This window comes from Rosa chinensis, chromosome 1 (assembly GCF_002994745.2).
Source record: "Rosa chinensis cultivar Old Blush chromosome 1, RchiOBHm-V2, whole genome shotgun sequence".
NCBI lineage: Eukaryota > Viridiplantae > Streptophyta > Magnoliopsida > Rosales > Rosaceae > Rosa > Rosa chinensis.
The window spans coordinates 2,076,518-2,087,963 of record NC_037088.1 but is presented as its reverse complement, the minus strand read 5'-3'; the positions used below and the strand labels follow the sequence as shown (position 1 = coordinate 2,087,963).

Sequence of the window (11,446 nt, the reverse complement as noted above, 5' to 3'; positions counted from 1 at the left end):
GGTAAAGCCAAATGGAACTAAGGACTGTCAGTGATTTTTTGTTGTGGTTTACTTGAATGATTTTTGAAAATTACATTTGAGAGGTGGTTGAATTTCTATGAGCTAGAGTTAAATTCTGGACATTACTTTGGTCTCAGTTTCTCCAGAGTTTGGGAATTACTACAATTTTTTTGTTTTCTGGAATAGAGGTTGTATTAGTTTTACCTATGTTGTTCGTTTGTTTGTTAATTAATCTACGAGACAATATTGCGTTTTTTGTCGATTAATTAGTTAGGTTAAAACATGACTCCGCTGTTAAAGAAGTGCTCTGCTCATTTTGATTTTTCAGGGTTGATTAGAAGTTAATGTTGTAATACCCCGTAAATTCAATTTATTTTCCGAGGAAATTTTAGTATTGATTTCGTGGTCATGGGAGGAAGTACGAAGCTTTGAGGAGTTGTGAAATTAGTTCGAACGATTTTATTTCGAAAACATATGTTATTTAGGGGCACGCGAAAATCGACTTTTTATACGTATAGAATTTGGGAAAATTTACTTCATGAAAGTTGTAGAGCTCGTCGATATGATCGCGTGCATATGTGGAACACAAAAATCGGAGCTCGTATGAATTAGTTATGATTTTTTGAAAAAGTCCAAAATTAGTATAAATATTGGATTTTTCCAAAAAATTCAGAAAAATCCGAAAATGCTGCAACTTTTCCTCTCGGCCGGAAATCGGCCTTGATTTTCATTTCCCCATATCTTCCTTCTCCGGCCACCAATCTTCACCAAAATTCTTCCATTGGCTTCGTATGGTCCTTGCACACCTGTCCGTAGTGACTTTGAACGGCGGCTCGGCCTATAGCCGCGGCGGCAAACTCGTTTCGATTTGAGTTCGATTTGAGTCAACGCCAGTTTTCTCCTAGCTCCGGCCACCAAAACTTCCGATACTTGGCTCTATGAACTCGCCTCAACCTACTGATCATCATACCAGAAGGATCGAACATGGAGTGACCAGATTCAGGTTCGTCGGAGCTCGACCGGTTTTCGATCGAAAACCAAAACCTTTCGATAGTGATATCTCGGGATGTAGTGCATCTTTTTGATTTATTATTGAACCAGTGAGTTCAAATTGATGTTCTTAACAACTCTCTAGAAGGAATAGAGGCCTGAAATTGAAGTTTTTACGTCGGAATTCAACCTCGCCGGATTCTGGAAATGTTCCGGCCACCGAAGCTTTCGATCAAGATATCTTCGAGCTGTAGAGCTTTTTTTTTGAGTGATTCTTGAACCAGTGAGTTCGTCTTGATGTTCTTAACAACTCTCCAGAAGGAATTGAGGCCTGAAATTGAAGTTTTTACGTCGAAATCAAGCTCGCCGTTTTCTGCAATTTTTGCCGGTTTCTGGAAATTTTCCGGCTAAGTCAACTGTTCTAGGTAATTTTCGACCACTTCCGATCATTTTCAGACTTCATGCTAGTTAGGAAAATTGTTGGGCTTGATGAGATGAAGAGGATCAGCCTGGCCCCGACACCATTGGCGGTGGCCGGCGGCGTCTCGGCCCCTAACTCCGTCGGCACTTTCCGGCCATCTCCGGGGGTCAAAAATGTGATTTCTTTACATTTTTAGATTCTACATTTCTATACGATCATTTTGATATATTATACGCAATTTTTTGATATCGTATGATTTAGTTATGAATTTTACGGTTTCGATTAATTTTGATTGTTCGATTTATGATCTGTGAAGATCGGACCGTCCGATGGACTTGTAGTTTTGATATGTTGATCGTATGACTGTCCCAGTGACCATGTGTGGTCATGGGTGAAGATCCGACCGTTGGAGCTTCGTATAATTGCTAAATAGTGATTCGGAGTGCGATTCGTGAGAATCCGACCGTCGGATTTTCATGAAACTTTGTGGAGATGTTTATAAGGAAGATTCAGGAAGATCCGACCGTTGGATCTTCGTGATAATTTTGGAGGATGATCCTAGAGGCGATCCGTGAGGATTCGACCGTTGGATCATCATATAATTTCGGTCTGACCGTTGGATCGTCGTTTAATTTTGTTTATGAGTTGTGGGCTAAGTTATGATCATGTTTGATTAGGTGATTGACGGTCTTCCTTGGTGAGCGGTTTTGGTGTGTATTGTGAAATTGAAGACGCAGAGGGATTAGAGGTGAGTAAACCTCACGTGGTTCATATTACGAACCGAGTACTTTTAATTACTTTATTTTGTCGTAATTGTGTGAAAATATTTATGGAATAAATATTTGTTTTAAATTATGTGGACTTGATCAACTAAGGTCCATAGGTAAGTAAAATGATTTTAATTATACAAAATGAATTTCACGATTTTTATGCTTGAATTATACTTGATATTAGTGATTATCCCTGAGCGGATGATTACGTATATATATATTTACGTGGATATATATATGGAATGGTGTGACATTGAGGTGTGTGTGGAATTACGATAACTTGGTTATGATATGATATTGTCTTGGAAATTGCCATGATTATTTATGATAATGTTAACCGATAAATGTGTGTGATAATCATGTTGACCTTCTGAGTTGATTATGGGATAGAATTGTAGTGCTCTGAGGACGGAGAGTCCGAACAACGCCGGTTAAATAATAACCGAGATGTAGTGCTCTGAGGACGGGAGAGTCCGAAGAACGCCGGTTAAACAATAATCGAGATGTAATGCTCTGAGGACAGGGAGAGTCCGAAGAACGCCGGTTAAATAATAACCGAGATGTAGTGCTCTGAGGACAGGGAGAGTCCGAAGAACGCCGGTTAAATAATAACCGAGGTGACAGATAACGATGTTGTTAGAAATCTAACGTGTTATTAGTGTTGGGTCCAAACAGTTGGGATGGACTAAAGTGGGGATATTGTGGTTAGAGGATTGTGGAAATGTATTCGTTGTGGATTTTCCGTGTTTTGTTTGATGTTTCCTCACAGATGTTTTGATTGTTGGTTGTTTACTTGAGTTAAAATAAAGGGTAAAATACTGTTTACTCCCTATACTTATAGGATCTCGACGTTTCAGTCTCTGACGTTTCAATTTCACCTAAAAAGTCCCTAAACTTTCCAATTTCACCTAAAAAGTTCATGCCATCAATTTTCCGTTAAAAAGTATGTTATCTTGCTGACGTGGCACTATTTCAACAGTAAAATGACTATTTTACCCTTACTGACAAAAAAAATTTACTCTCTTTTCTCTTTATTAACTCTTTTTTCTCTATTTTTTTATTTTGTTCTTTTTTATTCCTACTTTTTTTTAACTCTTTTTTCTCTATTTTTTAAATTGGTTCTTTTTTATTCCTACTTTTTTTTTTAACCCTTTTTTCTCTATTTTTTAAATTTGTTCTCTTTTTTTTTCCCTACTCTTTTTCTCTCTTTTTTAATTGGTTCTTTTTTATTCCTACTTTTTTTTAACTCTTTTTTCTCTATTTTTAAAATTTGTTCTCTTTTTTTTCCTACTCTTTTTTCTCTTTTAACTCTCTTTTCTCTTTTTTTTTATTTGTTCTCTCTTTTTTTTTTTTAACACTCTTTTCTCTTTTTTTTTTTTAATTTGTTCTCTCTTCATATATATATATATATATATATATATATATATATATATTTCTTTCTCTTTTCTATTTACCTCTTCTTCCTCTTCCTCCTCTCTGCTCTTCGGCCTTATTTTCCTCCTCCCTGATCGCAGCTCCAGTTTTCGGCCACGCTTGAAAGCCGGAATGGTTGGGTTCTCTTCCCTTCAGATTCCGGCCCCTTCGTGGTGTCGGAGCTATATCAGAAGCTTTCTCTCGACGTCAATAACGTTTCTTTGGTGTTGGTTTGCTGAGATGATGAGCCAATTGAGATTCGAAGAGGATAAAATATTTGAGTTTTCCTGCGAGTTTCCATGTTTTGGTCTATTTTGCTATTTCTGATCATAACTTTAGAGAGAAATGTTTGAACTATTTTGGCACCGAAGAAAGGGAGGTGGAACATGAATTGATTTGATTTGGGTGTGCTCCGATTTGGTTTGGAACCGCTGTATGGAGAGGGGTGATTAGGAGAGGTGGTGATGCTTGCTAGCATGACGGGGATGGTGGATGGATGGTGGAATGACCAGCACTTGCTTGGAGCGGCGGGCACGCGAACGGTGATTAGGAGAGGTGGTGATGCTCGCCGAAAACTGGAGCTGCGATCAGGGAGGAGGAAAAGAAGGCCAAAGAGCAGAGAGGAGGAAGAGGAAGAAGAGGTAAACAGAAAAGAGAAAGAAATAAAACAAAAAAAACCAAAAGAGAGAGAGAACAAATAAAAAAAAAGAGGAAAAAAGTATTTTTAAAAAAAAAAGAGAAAAAAGAGTAGGAAAAAAAAAAGAGAAAAGAGGGTTAAAAAAAAGAGAGAACAAATAAATAAATAAAAAGAATAAAGAGAGTTAAAAAAAAGAGAGAAAAAAGAGTAAAAAAAAAAAGAGTAGGAAAACAAAAAAAGAGAACAAATTAAAAAAATAGAGAAAAGAGAGTTAAAAAAAAAGTAGGATTGAAAAAGAATAAATTCAAAAAATAGAGAAAAAAGAGTTAAAAAAAAAGTAGGAATAAAAAATAACAAATTAAAAAAATAGAGAAAAAAGAGTTAAAAAAAGAGTAAATTTTTTTTTTGGGGTCAATAAGGGTAAAATAGTCATTTTACTGTTGAAATAGTGCCACGTCAGCAAGATAACAGATTTTTTTAACGGAAAATTGACGGCAAAGACTTTTTAGATGAAATTGGAAAGTTTAGGGACTTTTTAGGTGAAATTGAAACGTCAGGGACTGAAACGTCGAGACCCTATAAGTATAGGGAGTAAACAGTATTTTGTCCTAAAATAAATATGAATTAAAATCAACATTTCCTTCTTGTTTACTCATACGGGCTGTCATGGCTTACCGGGTTTGGTGTTGTTGCAATCCCGGTACACTATTCAAATTGTGTAGCGGGTAGTCCTGCAGGTCAGGAGGATCATGGCGGAGATCGTGCGGATTAGAGTATTTGTTTTAGTTTTACAGCTTTGTAAATTGTGAGGTGAGTGATGCTCAATTTGAGCTTTACAAATTTACTTTGTACAAGTGAGTTGTATTAATTAAACTGAGGTTTTCGAGATTTGAAATTTGAGTGGCGTGTGTTGTAGTTGTTTATTCATGTTTCGGATTTTGAATTTTTTATTCAAAATTCGGGGAGTGACAAATGTGAAATGCAATTTTTATTTTTTTGTTGTGTTCACTTTGCACCTGAAGGGATTGCTAACATTTTATATTATGTAGGGCAAGTATTACCTCTGAAACTGTGTTGATTGTTCTGGTTGGAAGTTTCAAAGGCAACATAATTGTCTTTTTGAAGCATCTTTCTTCTGGCTTGCTCTTGGTCATCGGTAAGTTTTGTCTTTCTTCTAGCTTGCGTAGTAATTTGTCTTCCTTCTGGTTTTCTTCAATTTGCTCATATTTGTTTACTGTGTTTGTTGTATAATCTAGTTGCAGAGAAGCCCAGAAAGACTTTGTTTTTTTTCTTTTTCAATACGATTGGATTGTGTTTATATGTATGGACAAGTTCTTGGATTGAATATTTGAATTGTGCATCTAGTTGCTTTAGGTTCGTGGAGAATTGCCGCTTTTAGAAGTGTAGAGCCGCGCGCTTTGGTTTCAGTGGATTTCTCCGATAAGGTTTCAGAGCAAGAGATGGCTTCAAGCTTGGCAGATAGTGTTACTCAAATATTTCAAGATGTGAGTTCTATTAATGGCTTTTGATGCTTGGAATTTGTTAGATGCATTTTTTTGGGTGAACTCTGATATTGCTGTTTCTAGATAGATTGGGGAACTATTCATTTTTTCTGTGCAAATTTTTTAGGCGACAGCTTATGGATCTGCCAAGCTTGCAGATTTTGGATTGGCAAAGGTATGTCTTCTGTTCCTCTGTGCCATTCTATATTTTTAATAGTTTTCACAATCATTTTGAATCTTTTCTCCTAATAGTATTTGCTGTGCCTCTTTCCAGATAACCACCAAAGTGAATGAAATTCAAGTTTTGCAGGGGACTGCATTCTAGATAGACCTTGAGGTTTGCCTTCACACATATAGTCTTAATCCATTTAAACAGTAAAATCCCCCTGATAAATTTTTACTTATTTATAAAATGGTTGATTTGATGGTGTTGTATGGTTTTGTCACATGTTACTCTCTTTCCTACTGTCAATGGACATATTTGATACTGCCATTTTCTATTTAGGTTAAAATGACATTATTCCACCCCTCCTCCAAGTTCTTAGCAACTTGATTTGTGATGAGTAGATGAGCTTTAATTTAACAATGTAAAATTTAGTGTTTTCCTTGTATTGATCATTTTATGATACTCATGGTTTTGCAGTGGCTAATTATATAATGAGTAGAGAAACTAAGACTAGAGACTGTGGTGCCCGATGTTAATGGAAGTAGTCAAGTTGACAACTATGACTATGGAGATCAACTATTGCAGCAAGTTGTCGAATCTAAGTATACCATGGAGAATCCTTCTGCATAACTGGTTCATTTGAAAGTGCAATGAATGTTATGTATGTACTGAGTTACCATTGAGTTGTTTTTTTTAGAAGTAAATAATTTCATTCCTTATCCATGGCCAGAACATACGTACATCATATGTTGTCTTACACCAAATAAAACCTAGATGGTCTAAGCTATTAAGCACATAACAGATAACCCTCATTGGGAAACAACTTGAGCACAAATTTTAGACCTAGCCATAAGGAGACAAATCCAACAACTATCTAAATCCTTGCTAGAGTAACCCTAATTTCCTAGAGACCTCATTTGGCGTACAATCAGAGAAACTAACTTAAATAGCAGTATACTGGAATCAAATGCTAGGTACCGAAAGCAGGAAGCTTTCCTTTGCCCTTATTCTTAGGGCTAATCTCTTGAGCAGCATCAGCAGGAGGGTAAGTCAGACGCAGTGCCCCACTCACCTTCTTATGTGGACGAGGGTTTTTATTCTTGCTACCTAGAGGTCTTCCAACCTTCTTCTTCAGAATTCCTTGTTCACTCTCACTATTAGCTCCAATCAATCCTAAGGCATCCACTTGCAGTGTAGGCAACTTACCACCTAGGATTGTTTTAAGCTTCTTTGGGGAGGGAGTACAACCTCCAGTTCTACTTCGTTTCTTGTAAACACGAGGTTCCACTTGCACAGCCTGGACAAGTGGATTGGATTCAGAACCTCCAACCATGGAGGCCTAGCCCGAAGCTTCAATCCCAACTTTGTCTGGTTGCTGTATTACAGCAGGCTCACCAGACTCCTCAGCAGTCATATCTTGCATGGAACTAGCAGATGGATTATCTTCTGGCGGTGATCTGTCCAATTTCCGGATTACCGGCTTTTTCTTCTTGAGGAAAGCAGAGGAGGGTTTCAGGAGTTCCCGGCTGGCCTGGGCCGAAAAGGAAAAGGATCCACCTATAGTTGGAGGACCACTAAACTGCAAAACCCTAAGGGTAGATATGATCGTATTAGGTTCCATGCATTTGGTCCCAGAATGCGTAATCAAGCCACATTGAGAACACCTTCCTTTGAGATGCTCAAACTGAAACTTCAGGATAGGTTCAATCCCTGCAGCTAAGAAGATCTTACGTTCAAGGAGAATGGGTTTGGAGATATCATGTAAGAAGAAGATGCGCATAGATCCTTTTCGAAACTCCTTCTTGTCATAATCTAGGAAGCCCCCCAACAGATTCCGAATGAGGATAAGGTTATCAGGTTCTTCATAGAGTGAAGGGATACCTGAAACCCTAGCCCAGATTCGAACATGCTTCAGTGGAACCTCCGCAATAGGTAGGACTCCGTCGTACTCCTCTAGACAGACCGGAGCACGATCAAAGGACCAAACTCCACCTTTGAGAACCTTATTCTGGTCTCGGGCTGATTCGTAAGAGAACAGGAAGAGGTTATCATTCTTTTCCTGAACCCTAAATTCCTTTTCCACCATCCAAGTTCGGAGGAAGTGGGATTTGAAGGCTGCAGAGTCCACAAGTCTGCGAGTGAGAGGTTTTCTGAGAAGAAAAGATTGGGAGGATTTCTTGACAGGGCCTCCACCAATTCTTCCAAGGTCTGGGATGTGACCACCCTCATCAAGAGCCAAAGAGGCGGCAAAGCTAGCGGTGACGGCGTCGAAAGCTCCTATAACCATTGAGTTGTTGGTATTTAGCCTTCATAAGTTATTTGAAATACTGCTCTATTCTTTTGTAACGGTGTCAAAAGCTCCTATAACTTTTTTTTTTTAGTGAACAAACTCCCATGTATTGATTTTAACAAATTTTTTTTTAAATAAGTGTCGAAGGAAGTTGACATCATGTGTGCCTCTTCAAACTAGGGTTTAGTCTTACAATTGTAATAGGAGAAGGTTCTAGATTTCCTAATTATGTTCGGATTCTATTACCTTTTGTGTACTTTGTAAATCCCTATATATAGGGCTCCTATTATCAATAATACTACTACAATTCTCTCATCAATTCTCTCTGCAAATCATATTTTCCTTAAACACGTTATCAGCACGAGCCCTAACCCTGAAACAAATAACCAAAACCTAAAACAAGTCGAAACCCTCAAACCCTAATTGCCTCCACCTCCCAACTAGTAGCCCCCGACCCAAGGACTCCGGAACCGGCAGCAACACAATCAAAACCGGCCGGAAACTTACCGAACAGGTCGTCGCAAGCCCCAAACCATCCGCTGCGATCTCTCCACCGGTTCACCACCTTCCGAACACCCAATTGCCACCAAATTTTGTAAGCAGCACCGTCTCTGTCCTAGGATTAAGGAATCGGAAGCAGAAGGCCAAGAACCGGTTTAGAAGTTCCTGAATCGGCCGTCAAACCAACTGATCCTTATGCAGAAAAACCGGCAGAAACGACTTTTTGCCCAGTTTTTCCTGTTTCGGCCAATACCAACTGCCGCAAGCTACTATCCCTAGCTAGCCATACCGTGCACTGTCCCTGAACACCCGTGTGCCACCTTCTGCCCTTGCAGCACCGCCGCACGCACGTTGCATCCTCCTCCTCTCACCTTTCCTCTCGTGCCTGTGCATATCAGTCTGCTTGCATGCCTCCAAAATGTCTAGTTCAGGATCTCTGATCAAAATCCTTTCTTCATAAAAGTTGTTTTTCTCTTTCTCTTCTATTTGACCTCCAAATTTCAGCCCTATTAGAGTCGTTTTGAGACCTGTACACCATTCGAAGTAGGAGTTGTTCAGATGCGAATCTACTCCGAATTTCAACAGGTAAGTTTTTGTGATTAAAGTTCCTGCTTTCTTGTCTTTTAAATTTTTTTATGCTGCATGATTTGCAATATACGAACATGGGTTCGATTATTTAATAAGCAGAATTGTGGGGATTCATGCTAAACGAACTAAGAGCGTTTGTAATCAATGAACTAAGAGTATTCATAATATTCGAACTAATTAAGAGCATTCGTAATCAATGAACTAAGAGTGTTCATAATATTCGGACTAAGAGCATCCGCAAGCATCAAATTGTGACCATATTAAACATCAATGTTTCGGTCTACATCCAAATATTCTTGGAAATCGATTTCTTGGTAGCATAGCTCGGAAATCTTATTATTATTAGTTTTCGTGGAAGTTTAGCTCCGAAAATAATTCATTCTTGTTTCACCCTTTTTCAGGATGTCAAACTTGAACATACTCGATTTTGTTCCATTGGATTATGCAGACAAAAGATACCTAATGTGGGCTCAGGATGTTGAGCTCCACCTTATTGCCCGTGACTTATTGCATACAATCCAAGAGCTTTGTCATAAAGGAACTGCTCCAAACCCTCAAACTAAGATCTACAATTCTAGGGTATACTTTCCCTAATGATGCGTCACATGGATAGGGACCTCAGGTTTGAATTCATGAATGAGGATAGCGCTATAAAGCTATGGCAAGCACTTCGTGAATGTTATGGCAACGTTCATGACTCCGTGCCTCAGAATTTAGAAGCAGAATGGAATGATCTTTGCTTCTCTGACTTTGATACAGTCATACAATTTTATTCAGAAGCTCTTCGCAGCATAGGAATGATGCGCTTCTGTGGCAAGACGATCACAGAAGAACAATTGATTGAGAAAACCCTCAATACCTTCCCTGTCTATGCTATGAGGTCCTGTGATGTATTTCGGACTCATATAAATGCAAGACGGATCACAAGCTTTCAACAGCTTATTGAAGCTATGAAAATTGCTGAAAGGCAAGGCAACGAGCTTGTGAGAAGAGAAATTGATAGGCTTAGAGATTGATATCCAGAGCATCGTCCCATGGCTAGAAAAAGTAGCCATAGACGTCATGATCCATATGATCGAAATGCTCATGAAGGTATTCGCCAAAGGTGACAATCACGCCACCGTAGGAGCCGTGACTTTGAGGGACGAAGGGTTGGAAACCATAGAGCCAACGTTGTCCATGGTCATAATTTTCCAACGCCTCCGGTCATAGGGACCATGCACATTGTGCCAATGCGCCTCAATCAAAGGAGAATCCTCTTCATGGTGTCTATTTCTGATATGGAATGTCTAATCAATGGACCTGAGTTTGCAATGTACCTAAAGAGGTAGCCTCCTCATGGCGATCATGACATCGAATTCAAGAAGACTTTAAATCTGGTGATGAAGAAAAAAAATGCTGCAGATTTTTATTATAGTCTTTTATTTCCAAGAATTATGTAATGGCAGTAATGACATTTTGTATTAACTCTTTCTCTCTAGGCTCACCTAATTAAGTATGATGTTTAGGAAAGTAATTGAGATTAGTGGTACTTAAGAGTGCCTTGCTCCATCGACATCTCTTCCTACCTTCCTGGTCATATTTGATTAGAGTAACCGAACGGATTGAGTGACTACAATCTGTCTAAGTTTGATTTCATTTTGGATTAGACTTTGGTTAAAGAAACTTTGATGTAATAATTGGCTATTAATAAAGTGTCAATTCTTTTACTTAATGTCCTGGACATACCTTAATTCAAACTTTATTATTTGAAAGATATAAGAGCCAATGGTTTTTATGTGGAAACACATTGTGAGAATGGACAAGAGTTCCTTTGCATCACCTCTAATGACTACAGACATAAACGAGTATTAGAGAAACTTATGTGTCGCTCTAATGGGTTGTATGCAACCACTATTCGAGTTATTGAATCCAACCATGTCATGAGAGACGACTTATGGGATTTTGACACATATAGGCTTTGGCATAACCGTTTGGGACACCCAGGTCATGATATGATGATCCGTGATACTAAAGACTTCACACGGACATCTCTTCTTCAGAACGAAGAGAAGTAAGAATCAAAAGTGGATTCAAAGATAGCATTGCACCTCCGCCGCTCCTTGGGGGGGCGCCACCATGCACCACCGGTCGGCCAATGCCGGCTCCGTGATCCCCCTGCGGTAAAA

The 11,446-nt window shown here is 38.8% G+C and overlaps 1 long non-coding RNA gene across 3 annotated transcripts; it reads left to right on the top strand.

Moving 5' to 3' along the window:
* Positions 1–593: 593 nt before the first annotated feature.
* On the top strand, positions 594–6,616 carry LOC121051708. 3 transcript variants are annotated; one of them, XR_005806547.1, is made up of 8 exons: positions 594–1,415; positions 2,089–2,159; positions 4,954–5,041; positions 5,281–5,387; positions 5,597–5,736; positions 5,861–5,908; positions 6,008–6,070; positions 6,377–6,616. It is a non-coding gene; the product is annotated as an uncharacterized LOC121051708 (long non-coding RNA). The 3 variants fall into 3 exon arrangements; XR_005806553.1 differs by lacking the exon at positions 2,089–2,159; XR_005806548.1 differs by lacking the exon at positions 4,954–5,041.
* The last annotated feature ends 4,830 nt before the right edge of the window (positions 6,617–11,446 follow it).